Consider the following 19408-nt stretch of genomic DNA (forward strand, 5'->3'; position numbering starts at 1 on the left):
TTTTTTTTTTTGTTGTTTGTTTTTTTTAAGTTATCTTCTTCTCTTGTGTTTAAATGACTGTGGTTACTGTCTTTATAATAGAAACTTAAGCTAAAAAGCTTACAGCACCTAGTATTCCCAGGCAGTCTCCCATCCAAGTACTAACTAGGCCCAACTCTTCTTCGCTTCCGAGATCAGACGGGATCGGGCTTTCACGGAGTGGTATGGCCGTAAGCGATCACTGCTGGCTGTAGAAGACTATTTCTATATACTCTTCTAAGAGTAATACTTGTTTTAGAGCTGCCTGTAAACGGTAGACCACCTGACACCTCAAATGAAAATGATTGGCTTTCCAGTTCGTTTTTTTTTTTTTGTTGTTTTTTTCTTCTCTTGTGTTTAAATGACTGTGGTTACTGTCTTTATAATAGAAGCTTAAGCTAAAAAGCTTACAGCACCTAGTATTCCCAGGCAGTCTCCCATCCAAGTACTAACTAGGCCCAACTCTTCTTCGCTTCCGAGATCAGACGAGATCGGGCTTTCAAGGAGTGGTATGGTCGTAAGCGATCACTGCTGGCTGTAGAAGACTATTTCTATATACTCTTCTAAGAGTAATACTTGTTTTAGAGCTGCCTGTAAACGGTAGACCACCTGACACCTCAAATGAAAATGATTGGCTTTCCAGTTCGTTTTTTTTTTTTTTGTTGTTTTTTTCTTCTCTTGTGTTTAAATGACTGTGGTTACTGTCTTTATAATAGAAGCTTAAGCTAAAAAGCTTACAGCACCTAGTATTCCCAGGCAGTCTCCCATCCAAGTACTAACTAGGCCCAACTCTTCTTCGCTTCCGAGATCAGACGAGATCGGGCTTTCAAGGAGTGGTATGGCCGTAAGCGATCACTGCTGGCTGTAGAAGACTATTTCTATATACTCTTCTAAGAGTAATACTTGTTTTAGAGCTGCCTGTAAACGGTAGACCACCTGACACCTCAAATGAAAATGATTGGCTTTCCAGTTCGTTTTTTTTTTTTTGTTGTTTTTTTCTTCTCTTGTGTTTAAATGACTGTGGTTACTGTCTTTATAATAGAAGCTTAAGCTAAAAAGCTTACAGCACCTAGTATTCCCAGGCAGTCTCCCATCCAAGTACTAACTAGGCCCAACTCTTCGTCGCTTCCGAGATCAGACGAGATCGGGCTTTCAAGGAGTGGTATGGCCGTAAGCGATCACTGCTGGCTGTAGAAGACTATTTCTATATACTCTTCTAAGAGTAATACTTGTTTTAGAGCTGCCTGTAAACGGTAGACCACCTGACACCTCAAATGAAAATGATTGGCTTTCCAGTTCGTTTTTTTTTTTTTGTTGTTTTTTTCTTCTCTTGTGTTTAAATGACTGTGGTTACTGTCTTTATAATAGAAGCTTAAGCTAAAAAGCTTACAGCACCTAGTATTCCCAGGCAGTCTCCCATCCAAGTACTAACTAGGCCCAACTCTTCTTCGCTTCCGAGATCAGACGAGATCGGGCTTTCAAGGAGTGGTATGGCCGTAAGCGATCACTGCTGGCTGTAGAAGACTATTTCTATATACTCTTCTAAGAGTAATACTTGTTTTAGAGCTGCCTGTAAACGGTAGACCACCTGACACCTCAAATGAAAATGATTGGCTTTCCAGTTCGTTTTTTTTTTTTTTGTTGTTGTTTTTTTTTTAAGTTTTCTTCTTCTCTTGTGTTTAAATGACTGTGGTTACTGTCTTTATAATAGAAACTTAAGCTAAAAAGCTTACAGCACCTAGTATTCCCAGGCAGTCTCCCATCCAAGTACTAACTAGGCCCAACTCTTCTTCGCTTCCGAGATCAGACGAGATCGGGCTTTCAAGGAGTGGTATGGCCGTAAGCGATCACTGCTGGCTGTAGAAGACTATTTCTATATACTCTTCTAAGAGTAATACTTGTTTTAGAGCTGCCTGTAAACGGTAGACCACCTGACACCTCAAATGAAAATGATTGGCTTTCCAGTTCGTTTTTTTTTTTTTTTGTTGTTTGTTTTTTTTAAGTTATCTTCTTCTCTTGTGTTTAAATGACTGTGGTTACTGTCTTTATAATAGAAACTTAAGCTAAAAAGCTTACAGCACCTAGTATTCCCAGGCAGTCTCCCATCCAAGTACTAACTAGGCCCAACTCTTCTTCGCTTCCGAGATCAGACGGGATCGGGCTTTCAAGGAGTGGTATGGCCGTAAGCGATCACTGCTGGCTGTAGAAGACTATTTCTATATACTCTTCTAAGAGTAATACTTGTTTTAGAGCTGCCTGTAAACGGTAGACCACCTGACACCTCAAATGAAAATGATTGGCTTTCCAGTTCGTTTTTTTTTTTTTTTTTTTTTGTTTTTTTTAAGTTTTCTTCTTCTCTTGTGTTTAAATGACTGTGGTTACTGTCTTTATAATAGAAACTTAAGCTAAAAAGCTTACAGCACCTAGTATTCCCAGGCAGTCTCCCATCCAAGTACTAACTAGGCCCAACTCTTCTTCGCTTCCGAGATCAGACGAGATCGGGCTTTCAAGGAGTGGTATGGCCGTAAGCGATCACTGCTGGCTGTAGAAGACTATTTCTATATACTCTTCTAAGAGTAATACTTGTTTTAGAGCTGCCTGTAAACGGTAGACCACCTGACACCTCAAATGAAAATGATTGGCTTTCCAGTTCGTTTTTTTTTTTTTTTGTTGTTTGTTTTTTTTAAGTTATCTTCTTCTCTTGTGTTTAAATGACTGTGGTTACTGTCTTTATAATAGAAACTTAAGCTAAAAAGCTTACAGCACCTAGTATTCCCAGGCAGTCTCCCATCCAAGTACTAACTAGGCCCAACTCTTCTTCGCTTCCGAGATCAGACGGGATCGGGCTTTCAAGGAGTGGTATGGCCGTAAGCGATCACTGCTGGCTGTAGAAGACTATTTCTATATACTCTTCTAAGAGTAATACTTGTTTTAGAGCTGCCTGTAAACGGTAGACCACCTGACACCTCAAATGAAAATGATTGGCTTTCCAGTTCGTTTTTTTTTTTTTGTTGTTTTTTTCTTCTCTTGTGTTTAAATGACTGTGGTTACTGTCTTTATAATAGAAGCTTAAGCTAAAAAGCTTACAGCACCTAGTATTCCCAGGCAGTCTCCCATCCAAGTACTAACTAGGCCCAACTCTTCTTTGCTTCCGAGATCAGACGAGATCGGGCTTTCAAGGAGTGGTATGGCCGTAAGCGATCACTGCTGGCTGTAGAAGACTATTTCTATATACTCTTCTAAGAGTAATACTTGTTTTAGAGCTGCCTGTAAACGGTAGACCACCTGACACCTCAAATGAAAATGATTGGCTTTCCAGTTCGTTTTTTTTTTTTTGTTGTTTTTTTCTTCTCTTGTGTTTAAATGACTGTGGTTACTGTCTTTATAATAGAAGCTTAAGCTAAAAAGCTTACAGCACCTAGTATTCCCAGGCAGTCTCCCATCCAAGTACTAACTAGGCCCAACTCTTCTTCGCTTCCGAGATCAGACGAGATCGGGCTTTCAAGGAGTGGTATGGCCGCAAGCGATCACTGCTGGCTGTAGAAGACTATTTCTATATACTCTTCTAAGAGTAATACTTGTTTTAGAGCTGCCTGTAAACGGTAGACCACCTGACACCTCAAATGAAAATGATTGGCTTTCCAGTTCGTTTTTTTTTTTTTTGTTGTTGTTTTTTTTTTAAGTTTTCTTCTTCTCTTGTGTTTAAATGACTGTGGTTACTGTCTTTATAATAGAAACTTAAGCTAAAAAGCTTACAGCACCTAGTATTCCCAGGCAGTCTCCCATCCAAGTACTAACTAGGCCCAACTCTTCTTCGCTTCCGAGATCAGACGAGATCGGGCTTTCAAGGAGTGGTATGGCCGTAAGCGATCACTGCTGGCTGTAGAAGACTATTTCTATATACTCTTCTAAGAGTAATACTTGTTTTAGAGCTGCCTGTAAACGGTAGACCACCTGACACCTCAAATGAAAATGATTGGCTTTCCAGTTCGTTTTTTTTTTTTTGTTGTTTTTTTCTTCTCTTGTGTTTAAATGACTGTGGTTACTGTCTTTATAATAGAAGCTTAAGCTAAAAAGCTTACAGCACCTAGTATTCCCAGGCAGTCTCCCATCCAAGTACTAACTAGGCCCAACTCTTCTTCGCTTCCGAGATCAGACGAGATCGGGCTTTCAAGGAGTGGTATGGCCGTAAGCGATCACTGCTGGCTGTAGAAGACTATTTCTATATACTCTTCTAAGAGTAATACTTGTTTTAGAGCTGCCTGTAAACGGTAGACCACCTGACACCTCAAATGAAAATGATTGGCTTTCCAGTTCGTTTTTTTTTTTTTTTGTTGTTTGTTTTTTTTAAGTTATCTTCTTCTCTTGTGTTTAAATGACTGTGGTTACTGCCTTTATAATAGAAACTTAAGCTAAAAAGCTTACAGCACCTAGTATTCCCAGGCAGTCTCCCATCCAAGTACTAACTAGGCCCAACTCTTCTTCGCTTCCGAGATCAGACGGGATCGGGCTTTCAAGGAGTGGTATGGCCGTAAGCGATCACTGCTGGCTGTAGAAGACTATTTCTATATACTCTTCTAAGAGTAATACTTGTTTTAGAGCTGCCTGTAAACGGTAGACCACCTGACACCTCAAATGAAAATGATTGGCTTTCCAGTTCGTTTTTTTTTTTTTTGTTGTTGTTTTTTTTTTAAGTTTTCTTCTTCTCTTGTGTTTAAATGACTGTGGTTACTGTCTTTATAATAGAAACTTAAGCTAAAAAGCTTACAGCACCTAGTATTCCCAGGCAGTCTCCCATCCAAGTACTAACTAGGCCCAACTCTTCTTCGCTTCCGAGATCAGACGAGATCGGGCTTTCAAGGAGTGGTATGGCCGTAAGCGATCACTGCTGGCTGTAGAAGACTATTTCTATATACTCTTCTAAGAGTAATACTTGTTTTAGAGCTGCCTGTAAACGGTAGACCACCTGACACCTCAAATGAAAATGATTGGCTTTCCAGTTCGTTTTTTTTTTTTTTTTTTGTTTGTTTTTTTTAAGTTTTCTTCTTCTCTTGTGTTTAAATGACTGTGGTTACTGTCTTTATAATAGAAACTTAAGCTAAAAAGCTTACAGCACCTAGTATTCCCAGGCAGTCTCCCATCCAAGTACTAACTAGGCCCAACTCTTCTTCGCTTCCGAGATCAGACGAGATCGGGCTTTCAAGGAGTGGTATGGCCGTAAGCGATCACTGCTGGCTGTAGAAGACTATTTCTATATACTCTTCTAAGAGTAATACTTGTTTTAGAGCTGCCTGTAAACGGTAGACCACCTGACACCTCAAATGAAAATGATTGGCTTTCCAGTTCGTTTTTTTTTTTTTGTTGTTTTTTTCTTCTCTTGTGTTTAAATGACTGTGGTTACTGTCTTTATAATAGAAGCTTAAGCTAAAAAGCTTACAGCACCTAGTATTCCCAGGCAGTCTCCCATCCAAGTACTAACTAGGCCCAACTCTTCTTCGCTTCCGAGATCAGACGAGATCGGGCTTTCAAGGAGTGGTATGGCCGTAAGCGATCACTGCTGGCTGTAGAAGACTATTTCTATATACTCTTCTAAGAGTAATACTTGTTTTAGAGCTGCCTGTAAACGGTAGACCACCTGACACCTCAAATGAAAATGATTGGCTTTCCAGTTCGTTTTTTTTTTTTTTTGTTGTTTGTTTTTTTTAAGTTATCTTCTTCTCTTGTGTTTAAATGACTGTGGTTACTGCCTTTATAATAGAAACTTAAGCTAAAAAGCTTACAGCACCTAGTATTCCCAGGCAGTCTCCCATCCAAGTACTAACTAGGCCCAACTCTTCTTCGCTTCCGAGATCAGACGGGATCGGGCTTTCATGGAGTGGTATGGCCGTAAGCGATCACTGCTGGCTGTAGAAGACTATTTCTATATACTCTTCTAAGAGTAATACTTGTTTTAGAGCTGCCTGTAAACGGTAGACCACCTGACACCTCAAATGAAAATGACTGGCTTTCCAGTTCGTTTTTTTTTTTTTTTGTTGTTGTTTTTTTTTTAAGTTTTCTTCTTCTCTTGTGTTTAAATGACTGTGGTTACTGTCTTTATAATAGAAACTTAAGCTAAAAAGCTTACAGCACCTAGTATTCCCAGGCAGTCTCCCATCCAAGTACTAACTAGGCCCAACTCTTCTTCGCTTCCGAGATCAGACGAGATCGGGCTTTCAAGGAGTGGTATGGCCGTAAGCGATCACTGCTGGCTGTAGAAGACTATTTCTATATACTCTTCTAAGAGTAATACTTGTTTTAGAGCTGCCTGTAAACGGTAGACCACCTGACACCTCAAATGAAAATGATTGGCTTTCCAGTTCGTTTTTTTTTTTTTTTTTTGTTTGTTTTTTTTAAGTTTTCTTCTTCTCTTGTGTTTAAATGACTGTGGTTACTGTCTTTATAATAGAAACTTAAGCTAAAAAGCTTACAGCACCTAGTATTCCCAGGCAGTCTCCCATCCAAGTACTAACTAGGCCCAACTCTTCTTCGCTTCCGAGATCAGACGAGATCGGGCTTTCAAGGAGTGGTATGGCCGTAAGCGATCACTGCTGGCTGTAGAAGACTATTTCTATATACTCTTCTAAGAGTAATACTTGTTTTAGAGCTGCCTGTAAACGGTAGACCACCTGACACCTCAAATGAAAATGATTGGCTTTCCAGTTCGTTTTTTTTTTTTTTGTTGTTTGTTTTTTTTACATTTTCTTCTTCTCTTGTGTTTAAATGACTGTGGTTACTGTCTTTATAATAGAAACTTAAGCTAAAAAGCTTACAGCACCTAGTATTCCCAGGCAGTCTCCCATCCAAGTACTAACTAGACCCAACTCTTCTTCGCTTCCGAGATCAGACGAGATCGGGCTTTCAAGGAGTGGTATGGCCGTAAGCGATCACTGCTGGCTGTAGAAGACTATTTCTATATACTCTTCTAAGAGTAATACTTGTTTTAGAGCTGCCTGTAAACGGTAGACCACCTGACACCTCAAATGAAAATGATTGGCTTTCCAGTTTGTTTTTTTTTTTTTTTGTTGTTTGTTTTTTTTAAGTTATCTTCTTCTCTTGTGTTTAAATGACTGTGGTTACTGTCTTTATAATAGAAACTTAAGCTAAAAAGCTTACAGCACCTAGTATTCCCAGGCAGTCTCCCATCCAAGTACTAACTAGGCCCAACTCTTCTTCGCTTCCGAGATCAGACGGGATCGGGCTTTCAAGGAGTGGTATGGCCGTAAGCGATCACTGCTGGCTGTAGAAGACTATTTCTATATACTCTTCTAAGAGTAATACTTGTTTTAGAGCTGCCTGTAAACGGTAGACCACCTGACACCTCAAATGAAAATGATTGGCTTTCCAGTTCGTTTTTTTTTGTTGTTGTTTTTTTCTTCTCTTGTGTTTAAATGACTGTGGTTACTGTCTTTATAATAGAAGCTTAAGCTAAAAAGCTTACAGCACCTAGTATTCCCAGGCAGTCTCCCATCCAAGTACTAACTAGGCCCAACTCTTCTTCGCTTCCGAGATCAGACGAGATCGGGCTTTCAAGGAGTGGTATGGCCGTAAGCGATCACTGCTGGCTGTAGAAGACTATTTCTATATACTCTTCTAAGAGTAATACTTGTTTTAGAGCTGCCTGTAAACGGTAGACCACCTGACACCTCAAATGAAAATGATTGGCTTTCCAGTTCGTTTTTTTTTTTTTTTGTTGTTTGTTTTTTTTAAGTTATCTTCTTCTCTTGTGTTTAAATGACTGTGGTTACTGTCTTTATAATAGAAACTTAAGCTAAAAAGCTTACAGCACCTAGTATTCCCAGGCAGTCTCCCATCCAAGTACTAACTAGGCCCAACTCTTCTTCGCTTCCGAGATCAGACGGGATCGGGCTTTCAAGGAGTGGTATGGCCGTAAGCGATCACTGCTGGCTGTAGAAGACTATTTCTATATACTCTTCTAAGAGTAATACTTGTTTTAGAGCTGCCTGTAAACGGTAGACCACCTGACACCTCAAATGAAAATGATTGGCTTTCCAGTTCGTTTTTTTTTTTTTTTTTGTTTGTTTTTTTTAAGTTTTCTTCTTCTCTTGTGTTTAAATGACTGTGGTTACTGTCTTTATAATAGAAACTTAAGCTAAAAAGCTTACTGCACCTAGTATTCCCAGGCAGTCTCCCATCCAAGTACTAACTAGACCCAACTCTTCTTCGCTTCCGAGATCAGACGAGATCGGGCTTTCAAGGAGTGGTATGGCCGTAAGCGATCACTGCTGGCTGTAGAAGACTATTTCTATATACTCTTCTAAGAGTAATACTTGTTTTAGAGCTGCCTGTAAACGGTAGACCACCTGACACCTCAAATGAAAATGATTGGCTTTCCAGTTCGTTTTTTTTTTTTTTTGTTGTTTGTTTTTTTTAAGTTATCTTCTTCTCTTGTGTTTAAATGACTGTGGTTACTGTCTTTATAATAGAAACTTAAGCTAAAAAGCTTACAGCACCTAGTATTCCCAGGCAGTCTCCCATCCAAGTACTAACTAGGCCCAACTCTTCTTCGCTTCCGAGATCAGACGGGATCGGGCTTTCAAGGAGTGGTATGGCCGTAAGCGATCACTGCTGGCTGTAGAAGACTATTTCTATATACTCTTCTAAGAGTAATACTTGTTTTAGAGCTGCCTGTAAACGGTAGACCACCTGACACCTCAAATGAAAATGATTGGCTTTCCAGTTCGTTTTTTTTTGTTGTTGTTTTTTTCTTCTCTTGTGTTTAAATGACTGTGGTTACTGTCTTTATAATAGAAGCTTAAGCTAAAAAGCTTACAGCACCTAGTATTCCCAGGCAGTCTCCCATCCAAGTACTAACTAGGCCCAACTCTTCTTCGCTTCCGAGATCAGACGAGATCGGGCTTTCAAGGAGTGGTATGGCCGTAAGCGATCACTGCTGGCTGTAGAAGACTATTTCTATATACTCTTCTAAGAGTAATACTTGTTTTAGAGCTGCCTGTAAACGGTAGACCACCTGACACCTCAAATGAAAATGATTGGCTTTCCAGTTCGTTTTTTTTTTTTTTTGTTGTTTGTTTTTTTTAAGTTATCTTCTTCTCTTGTGTTTAAATGACTGTGGTTACTGTCTTTATAATAGAAACTTAAGCTAAAAAGCTTACAGCACCTAGTATTCCCAGGCAGTCTCCCATCCAAGTACTAACTAGGCCCAACTCTTCTTCGCTTCCGAGATCAGACGGGATCGGGCTTTCAAGGAGTGGTATGGCCGTAAGCGATCACTGCTGGCTGTAGAAGACTATTTCTATATACTCTTCTAAGAGTAATACTTGTTTTAGAGCTGCCTGTAAACGGTAGACCACCTGACACCTCAAATGAAAATGATTGGCTTTCCAGTTCGTTTTTTTTTTTTTTTTTGTTTGTTTTTTTTAAGTTTTCTTCTTCTCTTGTGTTTAAATGACTGTGGTTACTGTCTTTATAATAGAAACTTAAGCTAAAAAGCTTACTGCACCTAGTATTCCCAGGCAGTCTCCCATCCAAGTACTAACTAGACCCAACTCTTCTTCGCTTCCGAGATCAGACGAGATCGGGCTTTCAAGGAGTGGTATGGCCGTAAGCGATCACTGCTGGCTGTAGAAGACTATTTCTATATACTCTTCTAAGAGTAATACTTGTTTTAGAGCTGCCTGTAAACGGTAGACCACCTGACACCTCAAATGAAAATGATTGGCTTTCCAGTTCGTTTTTTTTTTTTTTTGTTGTTTGTTTTTTTTAAGTTATCTTCTTCTCTTGTGTTTAAATGACTGTGGTTACTGTCTTTATAATAGAAACTTAAGCTAAAAAGCTTACAGCACCTAGTATTCCCAGGCAGTCTCCCATCCAAGTACTAACTAGGCCCAACTCTTCTTCGCTTCCGAGATCAGACGGGATCGGGCTTTCAAGGAGTGGTATGGCCGTAAGCGATCACTGCTGGCTGTAGAAGACTATTTCTATATACTCTTCTAAGAGTAATACTTGTTTTAGAGCTGCCTGTAAACGGTAGACCACCTGACACCTCAAATGAAAATGATTGGCTTTCCAGTTCGTTTTTTTTTTTTTTTGTTGTTTGTTTTTTTTAAGTTATCTTCTTCTCTTGTGTTTAAATGACTGTGGTTACTGTCTTTATAATAGAAACTTAAGCTAAAAAGCTTACAGCACCTAGTATTCCCAGGCAGTCTCCCATCCAAGTACTAACTAGGCCCAACTCTTCTTCGCTTCCGAGATCAGACGGGATCGGGCTTTCAAGGAGTGGTATGGCCGTAAGCGATCACTGCTGGCTGTAGAAGACTATTTCTATATACTCTTCTAAGAGTAATACTTGTTTTAGAGCTGCCTGTAAACGGTAGACCACCTGACACCTCAAATGAAAATGATTGGCTTTCCAGTTCGTTTTTTTTTTTTTTTTTGTTTGTTTTTTTTAAGTTTTCTTCTTCTCTTGTGTTTAAATGACTGTGGTTACTGTCTTTATAATAGAAACTTAAGCTAAAAAGCTTACTGCACCTAGTATTCCCAGGCAGTCTCCCATCCAAGTACTAACTAGACCCAACTCTTCTTCGCTTCCGAGATCAGACGAGATCGGGCTTTCAAGGAGTGGTATGGCCGTAAGCGATCACTGCTGGCTGTAGAAGACTATTTCTATATACTCTTCTAAGAGTAATACTTGTTTTAGAGCTGCCTGTAAACGGTAGACCACCTGACACCTCAAATGAAAATGATTGGCTTTCCAGTTCGTTTTTTTTTTTTTTTGTTGTTTGTTTTTTTTAAGTTATCTTCTTCTCTTGTGTTTAAATGACTGTGGTTACTGTCTTTATAATAGAAACTTAAGCTAAAAAGCTTACAGCACCTAGTATTCCCAGGCAGTCTCCCATCCAAGTACTAACTAGGCCCAACTCTTCTTCGCTTCCGAGATCAGACGGGATCGGGCTTTCAAGGAGTGGTATGGCCGTAAGCGATCACTGCTGGCTGTAGAAGACTATTTCTATATACTCTTCTAAGAGTAATACTTGTTTTAGAGCTGCCTGTAAACGGTAGACCACCTGACACCTCAAATGAAAATGATTGGCTTTCCAGTTCGTTTTTTTTTTTTTTTTTGTTTGTTTTTTTTAAATTTTCTTCTTCTCTTGTGTTTAAATGACTGTGGTTACTGTCTTTATAATAGAAACTTAAGCTAAAAAGCTTACAGCACCTAGTATTCCCAGGCAGTCTCCCATCCAAGTACTAACTAGACCCAACTCTTCTTCGCTTCCGAGATCAGACGAGATCGGGCTTTCAAGGAGTGGTATGGCCGTAAGCGATCACTGCTGGCTGTAGAAGACTATTTCTATATACTCTTCTAAGAGTAATACTTGTTTTAGAGCTGCCTGTAAACGGTAGACCACCTGACACCTCAAATGAAAATGATTGGCTTTCCAGTTCGTTTTTTTTTTTTTTTGTTGTTTGTTTTTTTTAAGTTATCTTCTTCTCTTGTGTTTAAATGACTGTGGTTACTGTCTTTATAATAGAAACTTAAGCTAAAAAGCTTACAGCACCTAGTATTCCCAGGCAGTCTCCCATCCAAGTACTAACTAGGCCCAACTCTTCTTCGCTTCCGAGATCAGACGGGATCGGGCTTTCAAGGAGTGGTATGGCCGTAAGCGATCACTGCTGGCTGTAGAAGACTATTTCTATATACTCTTCTAAGAGTAATACTTGTTTTAGAGCTGCCTGTAAACGGTAGACCACCTGACACCTCAAATGAAAATGATTGGCTTTCCAGTTCGTTTTTTTTTTTTGTTGTTTTTTTCTTCTCTTGTGTTTAAATGACTGTGGTTACTGTCTTTATAATAGAAGCTTAAGCTAAAAAGCTTACAGCACCTAGTATTCCCAGGCAGTCTCCCATCCAAGTACTAACTAGGCCCAACTCTTCTTCGCTTCCGAGATCAGACGAGATCGGGCTTTCAAGGAGTGGTATGGCCGTAAGCGATCACTGCTGGCTGTAGAAGACTATTTCTATATACTCTTCTAAGAGTAATACTTGTTTTAGAGCTGCCTGTAAACGGTAGACCACCTGACACCTCAAATGAAAATGATTGGCTTTCCAGTTCGTTTTTTTTTTTTTTTGTTGTTTGTTTTTTTTAAGTTATCTTCTTCTCTTGTGTTTAAATGACTGTGGTTACTGTCTTTATAATAGAAACTTAAGCTAAAAAGCTTACAGCACCTAGTATTCCCAGGCAGTCTCCCATCCAAGTACTAACTAGGCCCAACTCTTCTTCGCTTCCGAGATCAGACGGGATCGGGCTTTCAAGGAGTGGTATGGCCGTAAGCGATCACTGCTGGCTGTAGAAGACTATTTCTATATACTCTTCTAAGAGTAATACTTGTTTTAGAGCTGCCTGTAAACGGTAGACCACCTGACACCTCAAATGAAAATGATTGGCTTTCCAGTTCGTTTTTTTTTTTTTGTTGTTTTTTTCTTCTCTTGTGTTTAAATGACTGTGGTTACTGTCTTTATAATAGAAGCTTAAGCTAAAAAGCTTACAGCACCTAGTATTCCCAGGCAGTCTCCCATCCAAGTACTAACTAGGCCCAACTCTTCTTCGCTTCCGAGATCAGACGGGATCGGGCTTTCAAGGAGTGGTATGGCCGTAAGCGATCACTGCTGGCTGTAGAAGACTATTTCTATATACTCTTCTAAGAGTAATACTTGTTTTAGAGCTGCCTGTAAACGGTAGACCACCTGACACCTCAAATGAAAATGATTGGCTTTCCAGTTCGTTTTTTTTTTTTGTAGTTTTCTTCTTCTCTTGTGTTTAAATGACTGTGGTTACTGCCTTTATAATAGAAACTTAAGCTAAAAAGCTTACAGCACCTAGTATTCCCAGGCAGTCTCCCATCCAAGTACTAACTAGGCCCAACTCTTCTTCGCTTCCGAGATCAGACGGGATCGGGCTTTCAAGGAGTGGTATGGCCGTAAGCGATCACTGCTGGCTGTAGAAGACTATTTCTATATACTCTTCTAAGAGTAATACTTGTTTTAGATCTGCCTGTAAACGGTAGACCACCTGACACCTCAAATGAAAATGATTGGCTTTCCAGTTCGTTTTTTTTTTTTGTTGTTTTTTTTTTTTAAGTTTTCTTCTTCTCTTGTGTTTAAATGACTGTGGTTACTGCCTTTATAATAGAAACTTAAGCTAAAAAGCTTACAGCACCTAGTATTCCCAGGCAGTCTCCCAACCAAGTACTAACTAGGCCCAACTCTTCTTCGCTTCCGAGATCAGACGGGATCGGGCTTTCAAGGAGTGGTATGGCCGTAAGCGATCACTGCTGGCTGTAGAAGACTATTTCTATATACTCTTCTAAGAGTAATACTTGTTTTAGATCTGCCTGTAAACGGTAGACCACCTGACACCTCAAATGAAAATGATTGGCTTTCCAGTTCGTTTTTTTTTTGTTGTTGTTTTTTTTTTTTAAAGTTTTCTTCTTCTCTTGCGTTTAAATGACTGTGGTTACTGCCTTTATAATAGAAACTTAAGCTAAAAAGCTTACAGCACCTAGTATTCCCAGGCAGTCTCCCATCCAAGTACTAACTAGGCCCAACTCTTCTTCGCTTCCGAGATCAGACGGGATCGGGCTTTCAAGGAGTGGTATGGCCGTAAGCGATCACTGCTGGCTGTAGAAGACTATTTCTATATACTCTTCTAAGAGTAATACTTGTTTTAGATCTGCCTGTAAACGGTAGACCACCTGACACCTCAAATGAAAATGATTGGCTTTCCAGTTCGTTTTTTTTTTTTGTAGTTTTCTTCTTCTCTTGTGTTTAAATGACTGTGGTTACTGCCTTTATAATAGAAACTTAAGCTAAAAAGCTTACAGCACCTAGTATTCCCAGGCAGTCTCCCATCCAAGTACTAACTAGGCCCAACTCTTCTTCGCTTCCGAGATCAGACGGGATCGGGCTTTCAAGGAGTGGTATGGCCGTAAGCGATCACTGCTGGCTGTAGAAGACTATTTCTATATACTCTTCTAAGAGTAATACTTGTTTTAGATCTGCCTGTAAACGGTAGACCACCTGACACCTCAAATGAAAATGATTGGCTTTCCAGTTCGTTTTTTTTTTTTTGTTGTTTTTTTTTTTTAAGTTTTCTTCTTCTCTTGTGTTTAAATGACTGTGGTTACTGCCTTTATAATAGAAACTTAAGCTAAAAAGCTTACAGCACCTAGTATTCCCAGGCAGTCTCCCATCCAAGTACTAACTAGGCCCAACTCTTCTTCGCTTCCGAGATCAGACGGGATCGGGCTTTCAAGGAGTGGTATGGCCGTAAGCGATCACTGCTGGCTGTAGAAGACTATTTCTATATACTCTTCTAAGAGTAATACTTGTTTTAGATCTGCCTGTAAACGGTAGACCACCTGACACCTCAAATGAAAATGATTGGCTTTCCAGTTCGTTTTTTTTTTTTGTAGTTTTCTTCTTCTCTTGTGTTTAAATGACTGTGGTTACTGCCTTTATAATAGAAACTTAAGCTAAAAAGCTTACAGCACCTAGGATTCCCAGGCAGTCTCCCATCCAAGTACTAACTAGGCCCAACTCTTCTTCGCTTCCGAGATCAGACGGGATCGGGCTTTCAAGGAGTGGTATGGCCGTAAGCGATCAGTGCTGGCTGTAGAAGACTATTTCTATATACTCTTCTAAGAGTAATACTTGTTTTAGATCTGCCTGTAAACGGTAGACCACCTGACACCTCAAATGAAAATGATTGGCTTTCCAGTTCGTTTTTTTTTTTTTGTTGTTTTTTTTTTTAAGTTTTCTTCTTCTCTTGTGTTTAAATGACTGTGGTTACTGCCTTTATAATAGAAACTTAAGCTAAAAAGCTTACAGCACCTAGTATTCCCAGGCAGTCTCCCATCCAAGTACTAACTAGGCCCAACTCTTCTTCGCTTCCGAGATCAGACGGGATCGGGCTTTCAAGGAGTGGTATGGCCGTAAGCGATCACTGCTGGCTGTAGAAGACTATTTCTATATACTCTTCTAAGAGTAATACTTGTTTTAGATCTGCCTGTAAACGGTAGACCACCTGACACCTCAAATGAAAATGATTGGCTTTCCAGTTCGTTTTTTTTTTTTGTAGTTTTCTTCTTCTCTTGTGTTTAAATGACTGTGGTTACTGCCTTTATAATAGAAACTTAAGCTAAAAAGCTTACAGCACCTAGGATTCCCAGGCAGTCTCCCATCCAAGTACTAACTAGGCCCAACTCTTCTTCGCTTCCGAGATCAGACGGGATCGGGCTTTCAAGGAGTGGTATGGCCGTAAGCGATCAATGCTGGCTGTAGAAGACTATTTCTATATACTCTTCTAAGAGTAATACTTGTTTTAGATCTGCCTGTAAACGGTAGACCACCTGACACCTCAAATGAAAATGATTGGCTTTCCAGTTCGTTTTTTTTTTTTTGTTGTTTTTTTTTTTAAGTTTTCTTCTTCTCTTGTGTTTAAATGACTGTGGTTACTGCCTTTATAATAGAAACTTAAGCTAAAAAGCTTACAGCACCTAGTATTCCCAGGCAGTCTCCCATCCAAGTACTAACTAGGCCCAACTCTTCTTCGCTTCCGAGATCAGACGGGATCGGGCTTTCAAGGAGTGGTATGGCCGTAAGCGATCACTGCTGGCTGTAGAAGACTATTTCTATATACTCTTCTAAGAGTAATACTTGTTTTAGATCTGCCTGTAAACGGTAGACCACCTGACACCTCAAATGAAAATGATTGGCTTTCCAGTTCGTTTTTTTTTTTTGTAGTTTTCTTCTTCTCTTGTGTTTAAATGACTGTGGTTACTGCCTTTATAATAGAAACTTAAGCTAAAAAGCTTACAGCACCTAGGATTCCCAGGCAGTCTCCCATCCAAGTACTAACTAGGCCCAACTCTTCTTCGCTTCCGAGATCAGACGGGATCGGGCTTTCAAGGAGTGGTATGGCCGTAAGCGATCAGTGCTGGCTGTAGAAGACTATTTCTATATACTCTTCTAAGAGTAATACTTGTTTTAGATCTGCCTGTAAACGGTAGACCACCTGACACCTCAAATGAAAATGATTGGCTTTCCAGTTCGTTTTTTTTTTTTTGTTGTTTTTTTTTTTAAGTTTTCTTCTTCTCTTGTGTTTAAATGACTGTGGTTACTGCCTTTATAATAGAAACTTAAGCTAAAAAGCTTACAGCACCTAGTATTCCCAGGCAGTCTCCCATCCAAGTACTAACTAGGCCCAACTCTTCTTCGCTTCCGAGATCAGACGGGATCGGGCTTTCAAGGAGTGGTATGGCCGTAAGCGATCACTGCTGGCTGTAGAAGACTATTTCTATATACTCTTCTAAGAGTAATACTTGTTTTAGATCTGCCTGTAAACGGTAGACCACCTGACACCTCAAATGAAAATGATTGGCTTTCCAGTTCGTTTTTTTTTTGTTGTTGTTTTTTTTTTTTAAAGTTTTCTTCTTCTCTTGCGTTTAAATGACTGTGGTTACTGCCTTTATAATAGAAACTTAAGCTAAATAGCTTACAGCACCTAGTATTCCCAGGCAGTCTCCCATCCAAGTACTAACTAGGCCCAACTCTTCTTCGCTTCCGAGATCAGACGGGATCGGGCTTTCAAGGAGTGGTATGGCCGTAAGCGATCACTGCTGGCTGTAGAAGACTATTTCTATATACTCTTCTAAGAGTAATACTTGTTTTAGATCTGCCTGTAAACGGTAGACCACCTGACACCTCAAATGAAAATGATTGGCTTTCCAGTTCGTTTTTTTTTTTTTGTAGTTTTCTTCTTCTCTTGTGTTTAAATGACTGTGGTTACTGCCTTTATAATAGAAACTTAAGCTAAAAAGCTTACAGCACCTAGTATTCCCAGGCAGTCTCCCATCCAAGTACTAACTAGGCCCAACTCTTCTTCGCTTCCGAGATCAGACGGGATCGGGCTTTCAAGGAGTGGTATGGCCGTAAGCGATCACTGCTGGCTGTAGAAGACTATTTCTATATACTCTTCTAAGAGTAATACTTGTTTTAGATCTGCCTGTAAACGGTAGACCACCTGACACCTCAAATGAAAATGATTGGCTTTCCAGTTCGTTTTTTTTTTGTTGTTGTTTTTTTTTTTTAAAGTTTTCTTCTTCTCTTGCGTTTAAATGACTGTGGTTACTGCCTTTATAATAGAAACTTAAGCTAAAAAGCTTACAGCACCTAGTATTCCCAGGCAGTCTCCCATCCAAGTACTAACTAGGCCCAACTCTTCTTCGCTTCCGAGATCAGACGGGATCGGGCTTTCAAGGAGTGGTATGGCCGTAAGCGATCACTGCTGGCTGTAGAAGACTATTTCTATATACTCTTCTAAGAGTAATACTTGTTTTAGATCTGCCTGTAAACGGTAGACCACCTGACACCTCAAATGAAAATGATTGGCTTTCCAGTTCGTTTTTTTTTTTGTAGTTTTCTTCTTCTCTTGTGTTTAAATGACTGTGGTTACTGCCTTTATAATAGAAACTTAAGCTAAAAAGCTTACAGCACCTAGTATTCCCAGGCAGTCTCCCATCCAAGTACTAACTAGGCCCAACTCTTCTTCGCTTCCGAGATCAGACGGGATCGGGCTTTCAAGGAGTGGTATGGCCGTAAGCGATCACTGCTGGCTGTAGAAGACTATTTCTATATACTCTTCTAAGAGTAATACTTGTTTTAGATCTGCCTGTAAACGGTAGACCACCTGACACCTCAAATGAAAATGATTGGCTTTCCAGTTCGTTTTTTTTTTTTTGTTGTTTTTTTTTTTAAGTTTTCTTCTTCTCTTGTGTTTAAATGACTGTGGTTACTGCCTTTATAATAGAAACTTAAGCTAAAAAGCTTACAGCACCTAGTATTCCCAGGCAGTCTCCCATCCAAGTACTAACTAGGCCCAACTCTTCTTCGCTTCCGAGATCAGACGGGATCGGGCTTTCAAGGAGTGGTATGGCCGTAAGCGATCACTGCTGGCTGTAGAAGACTATTTCTATATACTCTTCTAAGAGTAATACTTGTTTTAGATCTGCCTGTAAACGGTAGACCACCTGACACCTCAAATGAAAATGATTGGCTTTCCAGTTCGTTTTTTTTTTTTGTAGTTTTCTTCTTCTCTTGTGTTTAAATGACTGTGGTTACTGCCTTTATAATAGAAACTTAAGCTAAAAAGCTTACAGCACCTAGTATTCCCAGGCAGTCTCCCATCCAAGTACTAACTAGGCCCAACTCTTCTTCGCTTCCGAGATCAGACGGGATCGGGCTTTCAAGGAGTGGTATGGCCGTAAGCGATCACTGCTGGCTGTAGAAGACTATTTCTATATACTCTTCTAAGAGTAATACTTGTTTTAGATCTGCCTGTAAACGGTAGACCACCTGACACCTCAAATGAAAATGATTGGCTTTCCAGTTCGTTTTTTTTTTTTGTTGTTTTTTTTTTTTAAGTTTTCTTCTTCTCTTGTGTTTAAATGACTGTGGTTACTGCCTTTATAATAGAAACTTAAGCTAAAAAGCTTACAGCACCTAGTATTCCCAGGCAGTCTCCCATCCAAGTACTAACTAGGCCCAACTCTTCTTCGCTTCCGAGATCAGACGGGATCGGGCTTTCAAGGAGTGGTATGGCCGTAAGCGATCACTGCTGGCTGTAGAAGACTATTTCTATATACTCTTCTAAGAGTAATACTTGTTTTAGATCTGCCTGTAAACGGTAGACCACCTGACACCTCAAATGAAAATGATTGGCTTTCCAGTTCGTTTTTTTTTTTTGTAGTTTTCTTCTTCTCTTGTGTTTAAATGACTGTGGTTACTGCCTTTATAATAGAAACTTAAGCTAAAAAGCTTACAGCACCTAGTATTCCCAGGCAGTCTCCCATCCAAGTACTAACTAGGCCCAACTCTTCTTCGCTTCCGAGATCAGACGGGATCGGGCTTTCAAGGAGTGGTATGGCCGTAAGCGATCACTGCTGGCTGTAGAAGACTATTTCTATATACTCTTCTAAGAGTAATACTTGTTTTAGATCTGCCTGTAAACGGTAGACCACCTGACACCTCAAATGAAAATGATTGGCTTTCCAGTTCGTTTTTTTTTTGTTGTTGTTTTTTTTTTTTAAAGTTTTCTTCTTCTCTTGCGTTTAAATGACTGTGGTTACTGCCTTTATAATAGAAACTTAAGCTAAAAAGCTTACAGCACCTAGTATTCCCAGGCAGTCTCCCATCCAAGTACTAACTAGGCCCAACTCTTCTTCGCTTCCGAGATCAGACGGGATCGGGCTTTCAAGGAGTGGTATGGCCGTAAGCGATCACTGCTGGCTGTAGAAGACTATTTCTATATACTCT

General features: G+C 39.8%; 51 non-coding genes and 7 pseudogenes across 51 annotated transcripts; all 58 read right to left on the reverse strand.

The window, feature by feature from the left end:
- Positions 1 to 96: 96 nt before the first annotated feature.
- Positions 97 to 215, reverse strand: LOC136680376 (5S ribosomal RNA). The gene has a single exon (XR_010797027.1). It is a non-coding gene; the product is annotated as a 5S ribosomal RNA (ribosomal RNA).
- A 207-nt stretch (positions 216 to 422) lies between these two features.
- Positions 423 to 541, reverse strand: LOC136680418 (5S ribosomal RNA; annotated as a pseudogene).
- Positions 542 to 749: 208 nt separating this feature from the next.
- Positions 750 to 868, reverse strand: LOC136680357 (5S ribosomal RNA). The gene has a single exon (XR_010797009.1). It is a non-coding gene; the product is annotated as a 5S ribosomal RNA (ribosomal RNA).
- Positions 869 to 1075: 207 nt separating this feature from the next.
- Positions 1076 to 1194, reverse strand: LOC136680438 (5S ribosomal RNA; annotated as a pseudogene).
- Positions 1195 to 1401: 207 nt separating this feature from the next.
- On the reverse strand, positions 1402 to 1520 carry LOC136680359 (5S ribosomal RNA). The gene has a single exon (XR_010797011.1). It is a non-coding gene; the product is annotated as a 5S ribosomal RNA (ribosomal RNA).
- A 224-nt stretch (positions 1521 to 1744) lies between these two features.
- On the reverse strand, positions 1745 to 1863 carry LOC136680360 (5S ribosomal RNA). Its single transcript, XR_010797012.1, has one exon. It is a non-coding gene; the product is annotated as a 5S ribosomal RNA (ribosomal RNA).
- Positions 1864 to 2087: 224 nt separating this feature from the next.
- Positions 2088 to 2206, reverse strand: LOC136680335 (5S ribosomal RNA). The gene has a single exon (XR_010796988.1). It is a non-coding gene; the product is annotated as a 5S ribosomal RNA (ribosomal RNA).
- Positions 2207 to 2429: 223 nt separating this feature from the next.
- Positions 2430 to 2548, reverse strand: LOC136680361 (5S ribosomal RNA). Its single transcript, XR_010797013.1, has one exon. It is a non-coding gene; the product is annotated as a 5S ribosomal RNA (ribosomal RNA).
- A 224-nt stretch (positions 2549 to 2772) lies between these two features.
- On the reverse strand, positions 2773 to 2891 carry LOC136680346 (5S ribosomal RNA). The gene has a single exon (XR_010796999.1). It is a non-coding gene; the product is annotated as a 5S ribosomal RNA (ribosomal RNA).
- A 207-nt stretch (positions 2892 to 3098) lies between these two features.
- On the reverse strand, positions 3099 to 3217 carry LOC136680375 (5S ribosomal RNA). Its single transcript, XR_010797026.1, has one exon. It is a non-coding gene; the product is annotated as a 5S ribosomal RNA (ribosomal RNA).
- A 207-nt stretch (positions 3218 to 3424) lies between these two features.
- LOC136680387 (5S ribosomal RNA) lies at positions 3425 to 3543 on the reverse strand. The gene has a single exon (XR_010797038.1). It is a non-coding gene; the product is annotated as a 5S ribosomal RNA (ribosomal RNA).
- Positions 3544 to 3767: 224 nt separating this feature from the next.
- On the reverse strand, positions 3768 to 3886 carry LOC136680362 (5S ribosomal RNA). The gene has a single exon (XR_010797014.1). It is a non-coding gene; the product is annotated as a 5S ribosomal RNA (ribosomal RNA).
- A 207-nt stretch (positions 3887 to 4093) lies between these two features.
- Positions 4094 to 4212, reverse strand: LOC136680363 (5S ribosomal RNA). Its single transcript, XR_010797015.1, has one exon. It is a non-coding gene; the product is annotated as a 5S ribosomal RNA (ribosomal RNA).
- Positions 4213 to 4436: 224 nt separating this feature from the next.
- LOC136680358 (5S ribosomal RNA) lies at positions 4437 to 4555 on the reverse strand. Its single transcript, XR_010797010.1, has one exon. It is a non-coding gene; the product is annotated as a 5S ribosomal RNA (ribosomal RNA).
- Positions 4556 to 4779: 224 nt separating this feature from the next.
- Positions 4780 to 4898, reverse strand: LOC136680364 (5S ribosomal RNA). Its single transcript, XR_010797016.1, has one exon. It is a non-coding gene; the product is annotated as a 5S ribosomal RNA (ribosomal RNA).
- A 224-nt stretch (positions 4899 to 5122) lies between these two features.
- Positions 5123 to 5241, reverse strand: LOC136680365 (5S ribosomal RNA). The gene has a single exon (XR_010797017.1). It is a non-coding gene; the product is annotated as a 5S ribosomal RNA (ribosomal RNA).
- A 207-nt stretch (positions 5242 to 5448) lies between these two features.
- Positions 5449 to 5567, reverse strand: LOC136680366 (5S ribosomal RNA). The gene has a single exon (XR_010797018.1). It is a non-coding gene; the product is annotated as a 5S ribosomal RNA (ribosomal RNA).
- A 224-nt stretch (positions 5568 to 5791) lies between these two features.
- On the reverse strand, positions 5792 to 5910 carry LOC136680385 (5S ribosomal RNA). Its single transcript, XR_010797036.1, has one exon. It is a non-coding gene; the product is annotated as a 5S ribosomal RNA (ribosomal RNA).
- A 225-nt stretch (positions 5911 to 6135) lies between these two features.
- LOC136680368 (5S ribosomal RNA) lies at positions 6136 to 6254 on the reverse strand. Its single transcript, XR_010797019.1, has one exon. It is a non-coding gene; the product is annotated as a 5S ribosomal RNA (ribosomal RNA).
- A 224-nt stretch (positions 6255 to 6478) lies between these two features.
- Positions 6479 to 6597, reverse strand: LOC136680369 (5S ribosomal RNA). The gene has a single exon (XR_010797020.1). It is a non-coding gene; the product is annotated as a 5S ribosomal RNA (ribosomal RNA).
- A 223-nt stretch (positions 6598 to 6820) lies between these two features.
- Positions 6821 to 6939, reverse strand: LOC136680414 (5S ribosomal RNA; annotated as a pseudogene).
- A 224-nt stretch (positions 6940 to 7163) lies between these two features.
- On the reverse strand, positions 7164 to 7282 carry LOC136680370 (5S ribosomal RNA). The gene has a single exon (XR_010797021.1). It is a non-coding gene; the product is annotated as a 5S ribosomal RNA (ribosomal RNA).
- A 206-nt stretch (positions 7283 to 7488) lies between these two features.
- On the reverse strand, positions 7489 to 7607 carry LOC136680371 (5S ribosomal RNA). Its single transcript, XR_010797022.1, has one exon. It is a non-coding gene; the product is annotated as a 5S ribosomal RNA (ribosomal RNA).
- A 224-nt stretch (positions 7608 to 7831) lies between these two features.
- On the reverse strand, positions 7832 to 7950 carry LOC136680381 (5S ribosomal RNA). Its single transcript, XR_010797032.1, has one exon. It is a non-coding gene; the product is annotated as a 5S ribosomal RNA (ribosomal RNA).
- Positions 7951 to 8173: 223 nt separating this feature from the next.
- On the reverse strand, positions 8174 to 8292 carry LOC136680447 (5S ribosomal RNA; annotated as a pseudogene).
- A 224-nt stretch (positions 8293 to 8516) lies between these two features.
- Positions 8517 to 8635, reverse strand: LOC136680392 (5S ribosomal RNA). The gene has a single exon (XR_010797043.1). It is a non-coding gene; the product is annotated as a 5S ribosomal RNA (ribosomal RNA).
- Positions 8636 to 8841: 206 nt separating this feature from the next.
- LOC136680372 (5S ribosomal RNA) lies at positions 8842 to 8960 on the reverse strand. The gene has a single exon (XR_010797023.1). It is a non-coding gene; the product is annotated as a 5S ribosomal RNA (ribosomal RNA).
- Positions 8961 to 9184: 224 nt separating this feature from the next.
- On the reverse strand, positions 9185 to 9303 carry LOC136680404 (5S ribosomal RNA). Its single transcript, XR_010797055.1, has one exon. It is a non-coding gene; the product is annotated as a 5S ribosomal RNA (ribosomal RNA).
- Positions 9304 to 9526: 223 nt separating this feature from the next.
- LOC136680448 (5S ribosomal RNA) lies at positions 9527 to 9645 on the reverse strand (annotated as a pseudogene).
- Positions 9646 to 9869: 224 nt separating this feature from the next.
- On the reverse strand, positions 9870 to 9988 carry LOC136680416 (5S ribosomal RNA). The gene has a single exon (XR_010797063.1). It is a non-coding gene; the product is annotated as a 5S ribosomal RNA (ribosomal RNA).
- Positions 9989 to 10212: 224 nt separating this feature from the next.
- Positions 10213 to 10331, reverse strand: LOC136680427 (5S ribosomal RNA). Its single transcript, XR_010797064.1, has one exon. It is a non-coding gene; the product is annotated as a 5S ribosomal RNA (ribosomal RNA).
- A 223-nt stretch (positions 10332 to 10554) lies between these two features.
- Positions 10555 to 10673, reverse strand: LOC136680449 (5S ribosomal RNA; annotated as a pseudogene).
- A 224-nt stretch (positions 10674 to 10897) lies between these two features.
- LOC136680439 (5S ribosomal RNA) lies at positions 10898 to 11016 on the reverse strand. Its single transcript, XR_010797065.1, has one exon. It is a non-coding gene; the product is annotated as a 5S ribosomal RNA (ribosomal RNA).
- A 223-nt stretch (positions 11017 to 11239) lies between these two features.
- LOC136680415 (5S ribosomal RNA) lies at positions 11240 to 11358 on the reverse strand (annotated as a pseudogene).
- A 224-nt stretch (positions 11359 to 11582) lies between these two features.
- On the reverse strand, positions 11583 to 11701 carry LOC136680450 (5S ribosomal RNA). The gene has a single exon (XR_010797066.1). It is a non-coding gene; the product is annotated as a 5S ribosomal RNA (ribosomal RNA).
- A 206-nt stretch (positions 11702 to 11907) lies between these two features.
- LOC136680373 (5S ribosomal RNA) lies at positions 11908 to 12026 on the reverse strand. Its single transcript, XR_010797024.1, has one exon. It is a non-coding gene; the product is annotated as a 5S ribosomal RNA (ribosomal RNA).
- Positions 12027 to 12250: 224 nt separating this feature from the next.
- LOC136680453 (5S ribosomal RNA) lies at positions 12251 to 12369 on the reverse strand. The gene has a single exon (XR_010797067.1). It is a non-coding gene; the product is annotated as a 5S ribosomal RNA (ribosomal RNA).
- Positions 12370 to 12576: 207 nt separating this feature from the next.
- LOC136680454 (5S ribosomal RNA) lies at positions 12577 to 12695 on the reverse strand. The gene has a single exon (XR_010797068.1). It is a non-coding gene; the product is annotated as a 5S ribosomal RNA (ribosomal RNA).
- Positions 12696 to 12901: 206 nt separating this feature from the next.
- On the reverse strand, positions 12902 to 13020 carry LOC136680456 (5S ribosomal RNA). Its single transcript, XR_010797069.1, has one exon. It is a non-coding gene; the product is annotated as a 5S ribosomal RNA (ribosomal RNA).
- A 221-nt stretch (positions 13021 to 13241) lies between these two features.
- On the reverse strand, positions 13242 to 13360 carry LOC136680285 (5S ribosomal RNA). Its single transcript, XR_010796940.1, has one exon. It is a non-coding gene; the product is annotated as a 5S ribosomal RNA (ribosomal RNA).
- Positions 13361 to 13583: 223 nt separating this feature from the next.
- On the reverse strand, positions 13584 to 13702 carry LOC136680457 (5S ribosomal RNA). Its single transcript, XR_010797070.1, has one exon. It is a non-coding gene; the product is annotated as a 5S ribosomal RNA (ribosomal RNA).
- A 206-nt stretch (positions 13703 to 13908) lies between these two features.
- Positions 13909 to 14027, reverse strand: LOC136680458 (5S ribosomal RNA). Its single transcript, XR_010797071.1, has one exon. It is a non-coding gene; the product is annotated as a 5S ribosomal RNA (ribosomal RNA).
- Positions 14028 to 14249: 222 nt separating this feature from the next.
- LOC136680460 (5S ribosomal RNA) lies at positions 14250 to 14368 on the reverse strand. The gene has a single exon (XR_010797073.1). It is a non-coding gene; the product is annotated as a 5S ribosomal RNA (ribosomal RNA).
- A 206-nt stretch (positions 14369 to 14574) lies between these two features.
- LOC136680267 (5S ribosomal RNA) lies at positions 14575 to 14693 on the reverse strand. Its single transcript, XR_010796923.1, has one exon. It is a non-coding gene; the product is annotated as a 5S ribosomal RNA (ribosomal RNA).
- A 221-nt stretch (positions 14694 to 14914) lies between these two features.
- Positions 14915 to 15033, reverse strand: LOC136680461 (5S ribosomal RNA). The gene has a single exon (XR_010797074.1). It is a non-coding gene; the product is annotated as a 5S ribosomal RNA (ribosomal RNA).
- A 206-nt stretch (positions 15034 to 15239) lies between these two features.
- LOC136680268 (5S ribosomal RNA) lies at positions 15240 to 15358 on the reverse strand. The gene has a single exon (XR_010796924.1). It is a non-coding gene; the product is annotated as a 5S ribosomal RNA (ribosomal RNA).
- Positions 15359 to 15579: 221 nt separating this feature from the next.
- LOC136680462 (5S ribosomal RNA) lies at positions 15580 to 15698 on the reverse strand. Its single transcript, XR_010797075.1, has one exon. It is a non-coding gene; the product is annotated as a 5S ribosomal RNA (ribosomal RNA).
- A 206-nt stretch (positions 15699 to 15904) lies between these two features.
- Positions 15905 to 16023, reverse strand: LOC136680269 (5S ribosomal RNA). Its single transcript, XR_010796925.1, has one exon. It is a non-coding gene; the product is annotated as a 5S ribosomal RNA (ribosomal RNA).
- Positions 16024 to 16244: 221 nt separating this feature from the next.
- LOC136680463 (5S ribosomal RNA) lies at positions 16245 to 16363 on the reverse strand. The gene has a single exon (XR_010797076.1). It is a non-coding gene; the product is annotated as a 5S ribosomal RNA (ribosomal RNA).
- Positions 16364 to 16586: 223 nt separating this feature from the next.
- Positions 16587 to 16705, reverse strand: LOC136680464 (5S ribosomal RNA). The gene has a single exon (XR_010797077.1). It is a non-coding gene; the product is annotated as a 5S ribosomal RNA (ribosomal RNA).
- Positions 16706 to 16912: 207 nt separating this feature from the next.
- Positions 16913 to 17031, reverse strand: LOC136680465 (5S ribosomal RNA). The gene has a single exon (XR_010797078.1). It is a non-coding gene; the product is annotated as a 5S ribosomal RNA (ribosomal RNA).
- Positions 17032 to 17254: 223 nt separating this feature from the next.
- On the reverse strand, positions 17255 to 17373 carry LOC136680467 (5S ribosomal RNA). The gene has a single exon (XR_010797079.1). It is a non-coding gene; the product is annotated as a 5S ribosomal RNA (ribosomal RNA).
- Positions 17374 to 17578: 205 nt separating this feature from the next.
- On the reverse strand, positions 17579 to 17697 carry LOC136680468 (5S ribosomal RNA). Its single transcript, XR_010797080.1, has one exon. It is a non-coding gene; the product is annotated as a 5S ribosomal RNA (ribosomal RNA).
- A 221-nt stretch (positions 17698 to 17918) lies between these two features.
- LOC136680469 (5S ribosomal RNA) lies at positions 17919 to 18037 on the reverse strand. The gene has a single exon (XR_010797081.1). It is a non-coding gene; the product is annotated as a 5S ribosomal RNA (ribosomal RNA).
- Positions 18038 to 18243: 206 nt separating this feature from the next.
- LOC136680470 (5S ribosomal RNA) lies at positions 18244 to 18362 on the reverse strand. Its single transcript, XR_010797082.1, has one exon. It is a non-coding gene; the product is annotated as a 5S ribosomal RNA (ribosomal RNA).
- A 221-nt stretch (positions 18363 to 18583) lies between these two features.
- Positions 18584 to 18702, reverse strand: LOC136680472 (5S ribosomal RNA). Its single transcript, XR_010797084.1, has one exon. It is a non-coding gene; the product is annotated as a 5S ribosomal RNA (ribosomal RNA).
- A 206-nt stretch (positions 18703 to 18908) lies between these two features.
- On the reverse strand, positions 18909 to 19027 carry LOC136680473 (5S ribosomal RNA). Its single transcript, XR_010797085.1, has one exon. It is a non-coding gene; the product is annotated as a 5S ribosomal RNA (ribosomal RNA).
- A 223-nt stretch (positions 19028 to 19250) lies between these two features.
- On the reverse strand, positions 19251 to 19369 carry LOC136680474 (5S ribosomal RNA). The gene has a single exon (XR_010797086.1). It is a non-coding gene; the product is annotated as a 5S ribosomal RNA (ribosomal RNA).
- Positions 19370 to 19408: the final 39 nt, after the last annotated feature.

Source organism: Hoplias malabaricus, unplaced genomic scaffold, assembly GCF_029633855.1.
Source record: "Hoplias malabaricus isolate fHopMal1 unplaced genomic scaffold, fHopMal1.hap1 scaffold_67, whole genome shotgun sequence".
NCBI classification, from domain to species: Eukaryota; Metazoa; Chordata; class Actinopteri; order Characiformes; family Erythrinidae; genus Hoplias; species Hoplias malabaricus.